Source organism: Pecten maximus, chromosome 3, assembly GCF_902652985.1.
Source record: "Pecten maximus chromosome 3, xPecMax1.1, whole genome shotgun sequence".
Taxonomy (NCBI): domain Eukaryota; kingdom Metazoa; phylum Mollusca; class Bivalvia; order Pectinida; family Pectinidae; genus Pecten; species Pecten maximus.
The window spans coordinates 11,042,921-11,048,307 of record NC_047017.1 but is presented as its reverse complement, the minus strand read 5'-3'; positions in this window follow the sequence as shown (position 1 = coordinate 11,048,307).

The following is a 5,387-nucleotide window of genomic DNA, read 5'->3' as shown; positions in this document are numbered from 1 at the left end:
TGGTGGGACAGGAGACGATGTCTGGTGAGTCTGTTGTAGGACAGGAGACGGTGTCTGGTGAGTCTGTGGTGGGACAGGAGGCGATGTCTGGTGAGTCTGTGGTGGGACAGGAGACGATGTCTGGTGAGTTTGTGGTGGGACATGAGACAATGTCTGGTGAGTCTGTGGTGGGACAGGAGACGATGTCTGGTGAGTCTGTTGTAGGACAGGAGACGATGTCTGGTTAGTCTGTTGTAGGACAGGAGACGATGTCTGGTGAGTCTTTGGTGGGACAGGAGACAATGTCTGGTGAGTTAGTGGTGGGACAGGAGACGATGTCTGGTGAGTCTGTGGTGGGACAGGAGACGATGTCTGTTGAGTCTGTGGTGGGACAGGAGACGATGTCTGGTGAGTCTGTTGTAGGACAGGAGACGATGTGTCGAGTCTGTGGTGGGACAGGAGACGATGGCTGGCGAGTCTGTGGTGGGGCAGGAGACAATGTCTGGTGAGTCTGTGGTGGGACAGGAGACGATTTCTGGTGAGTCTGTGGTGGGACAGGAGACGATGTTTGGTGAGTCTGTGTGTGGGACAGGAGACGATGTCTGGTGAGTCTGTTGTAGGACAGGAGACGATGTCTGGTGAGTCTGTAGTGGGATAGGAGACGATGTCTGGTGAGTCTGTAGTGGGACAGGAGACGATGTCTGGTGAGTTTGTTGTAGGACAGGAGACGATGTCTGGTGAGTTAGTGGTGGGACAGGAGACGATGTCTGGTCAGTCTGTGGTGGGACAGGAGACGATGTCTGGTGAGTTAGTGGTGGGACAGGAGACGATGTCTGGTGAGTTTGTTGTAGGATAGGAGACGATGTCTGGTGAGTTAGTGGTGGGACAGGAGACGATGTCTGGTGAGTCTGTTGTGGGACAGGAGACGATGTCTGGTGAGTTAGTGGTGGGACAGGAGACGATGTCTGGTGAGTCTGTGGTGGGACAGGAGACGATGTCTGGTGGGACAGGAGACGATGTCTGGTGAGTCTGTGGTGGGACAGGAGACGATGTCTGGTGAGTCTGTGGTGGGACGGGAGACGATGTCTGGTGAGTCTGTTGTAGGACAGGAGACGATGTCCGTGGTAATGTGTTCCACTCACATATAGTTTTTGTAAAAATGAAGTTTTTTCAAGCAAGGAATTTGGAATGGTGTAATTGAAATGAAAGCTAGTTGCTATGCCTGGAATACCTAGTAAGGGGAGTTAGCCTCTCAGATTTCATTACAGCAACTGGTATGTAAATGTTTGAATGCTGAAGAGAAAGCAAAGCTTATACGTATGGTCTGTATATTGAATAATTCGCGATATTTCCATCAAACACATTGACACGTTCATGAAACGTAATACAACACACAATGGAATGTAGTTAATTATGTGGCAATATCTATAATTAATATAGTCTCATTAACGCTAACGTACTGGTCTGTACTTCCTCGTGATCCGCCCCTTCTTTGTGAAGTAGACAAAATGTCATTCCTATCGTCTCGATCCTAACAAGTTACCCCAATTCTAACCAGCGGTTGGAAGCAACATACTTGTATAAATGGAAGTTTGGCACAATTGCTCTTTGACGTAAATATTGAATGTCTACTTTACGACTTGTAGAAGTAAGGTTTCCGTGATAAGGTCAGACATTGTTGTAAAAGACTTGATCTCTGCTCTGCTACGTCATGTCTATGTTGTATATTAAAATCCCCGAAAATAAAGATCCAATAGTCGTGAGAATGGCTCCCTAGTATGGTGTTCCGTTAGGGCCAAATTTCCAATATTGCTCCTTCGCTCCTTCGGCCTAAACGCAAAGGAGCGAAAACACGATGGCAAAGGAGCGAAAACACGATAGCAAAGGAACGAAAACACGACGGCGAAGGAGCGATGGAACTTCGCTCCTTTGCCTTCGTATTTTCGCTCCTTCGCGTTCGGAAATTCAATCATTCAAACACATCATTTTCTCTTTCGGGGCTTAACACAATCAAGTTTTCTGCATTTCTTGCTCGCAAACTTTGTGACGATTTGATCTAAATCTAGCTCCCCCGTTTTGTAGAAATGGATCATTGTCAGTTCAGAGTACTCATCAAGAAAAAGAATAGAAAAGTAAAGTTCGTATGTAATTTATACGGGGTACTCAAAATTATGCGGTTATAATGTAAAGTATTTATATTGACAGAACGTCAAACTACTGTTCAGTCAGACTCGAGTCGCCTCATTACGTACAAACAATTTGAGAAATAGTTTACCGTAGACTCGCGGGATCCAGCTGTGATTTACCAAATGTGCACAAAGTAGATATATAACTATATTTTGCCTGAAAATAACGCCATTACATAAAAAACCCATTGTGATAAAAACATTAAATGGAATGATAATTAGATGTATAGGTAGATATGTAGACATTTAACAAAAGATGTTACAAAATATATACTCATGTATCCGATTCCTTTTCCATTCCTATTATTTTCCATTCACAAGACTTTTAAGAAATCCCCAGTGTAATTGCACAAAGCATTGTCTGGGTACGTCAGATTTTGTTGTCCGATCGATGGCTCAGATTTTCTAATGCAACTGGTAGTTGATTTAGCGGTGGGGATTTGAAATTCACTCCAGAGAAATTTTGAATCTTCCGCTGGGCCATTTTGATGACGGGATATTATGATAGGAAAGGCTACATTCCTTTCGAAACTACAGTGGAACTTCGTTAACACGAAGTCGACGGGACCACGAGAAAACTTCGAGTTATCCGAGTGTTCGAATTAAACGAGTTGTCATTTTCGGTGCAAAGTTTTGTCAATAGATGTCAACATTATATAATCATTATAACTCCGCTCTGTCGCTCATCACTTAAGTGTAAATGTATATGTAATATTTCCTCCTGTCAGTTGTAGTTTGGTGTAGTTTTTCTTTCGCTTGTCACTTCAATAACGATCTGATGTTCATGTCATGTTTGCAAAAGGAATAACGATAAAATGGAATTCAACCGAATAACAATTAATTTAATGTTATATCAAATAACCGTGTAAATTTAACACAGATTATATGTAAAACGTAACAGAGGGACCATGACCTTATATTGGAGATATAGAATGCTGTTTGGTAGTCCTACTTACGTTTTATCGACAACCACGCCATTTCCATGTGCATTAGAAAAAGAAAAAAAATGGAATGTTGTTACAAATTATATTATCAGTCTCTAATTTGCAGTACGCCAAATCAGTCGCATATTCCGGGGAGTAGGAACATACATTTTATTTATTTTAGTTATTTATTTTATTTATTTATAATTGCAATTATCATTTTTTATTTTACTCTTATATGTTTGGGTTTTTTTCTGAGAGAGAAAATGATGTGTTTGAATGATTGAACTTCCGAACGCGAAGGAGCAAAGGAGCGAAAATACGATGGCGAAGTTCCATCGCTCCTTTGTCATCGTGTTTTCGCTTCATCGCGTTTAGGTCGAAGGAGTGATATTGGAAATTTTTGCCCCAACGGAACCTCATTCTACTGAGATAGCTGAAAATTCTTGTATCTTGTATCGACGTACACCTACCCGTGGTATCTCGTCCCGTACCCATGGGACGGGTTTGTCGGACGTACGTTGTGACCCCTCCCCTAACAGTTTATCTCGTCCCGTACCCATGGGACGGGTTTGTCGGATGTACGTTGTGACCCCTCCCCTAACACTTTATCGTGTCCCGTACCCATGGGAGGGGTTTGTCGGATGTACGTTGTGACCCCTCCCCTAACATTTTATTACGTCCCGTACCCATGGGACGGGTTTGTCGGATGTACGTTGTGACCCCTCCCCTAACACTTTATCGTGTCCCGTACCCATGGGAGGGGTTTGTCGGATGTACGTTGTGACCCCTCCCTAACATTTTATTACGTCCCGTACCCATGGGACGGGTTTGTCGGATGTACGATGTGACCCCTCCCCTAACACTTTATTACGTCCCGTACCCATGGGACGGGTTTGTCGGATGTACGTTGTGACCCCCGCCCCTAACAGTTTATCTCGTCCCTCCACATACCCAATATAATCACAAAACGTTCAACACATCTCCCAGTGCAGAAAGTTACCAAATTACATGGTCTATTGTGTCCTTTACAAGTCAGGTGGAAACGTGTCCAAATACATTGAAACGCCATAGCCTTGGTTTTACCCAGAGGGACTCGGCCCAAAGTCCATTCCGTGTATACGAGTCCCTGTGGCTTAATTAACATTCCTTACCTGAACAGCATCCCTAAGATACTAATGTGGCCATCAACAGCGTTTTTGAAGTAAAATTCTTAGTTAATGAAACAATTAAGTTGAATTCTGAAATGTAATAAAAAAATGTTTTAAGTCGAGGAATTCCCTTCCCCTCAGTTATGGAACACTGGTAGTGTAGCGTAACGTTATGTAATCAACCATGGGTATCGGACGATGACCATTGTCCATGGTGGAGCCCTTAATGTCATCTCACAGGTCGGGCTATTTCTTTTCAAGATAACTTTCTATATCAAAAACATAAATCTGTCGAATTTGTAAATTTTAGTTGTACATCACATACATTTTGTATATCCGGTCCTTGGAAAATTGTATATCCGGTCCTTGGAAAATTTCGACCAGAGTAACTTTTGTAGACTGGCCCACAGGTGCTTGCATAGAAAATATCACTTTCGATTTTTTTTTTGATATGACAGCGGTATGTGTAATGTCCCTCTTACACATTACACATACCGCTGTCATATCAAAAAAAATCGAAAGTGATATTTTCTATGCAAGCGCCTGTGGACTGGCCCCCTGTTTTTAGAACATTAAAATAACAATGTATAAACAAAACTGAGCTTTATGATTTTGGTCCCTAGGATATATCTGATTCTTGTTTCAAACTAGGGGCAGATAATCTAGTATTAGAATTTAGCTTGGCAATTCTTAACAAAAAAACTGGCCAGTCTATAACTTTTGTTGAATATGTGTACCTTAACCTTATCATTTAACTGTTCATGTCCAAACTGTCCACATCCCGCAATTAGCCATGAAATGTGTCTACATCCGGTATATTAACTGGACAGGAATGTTTACATCCTGTAACATCACCGATCAAGGTTGTCCACATCCTGTAACTTGATTGGTCAAGGATGTCCACATCCTGTAACTTGATTGGTCAAGGATGATCACATCCTGTAACTTGATTGGTCAAGGATGATCACATCCTGTAACTTGATTGGTCAAGGATGATCACATCCTGTAACTTAATTGGTCAAGGATGATCACATCCTGTAACTTAATTGGTCAAGGATGATCACATCCTGTAACTTAATTGGTCAAGCATGTTTACACCTGTCACTTAATTGGTCGAGAATGTCTACATCCTATAACTTAATGTCCAC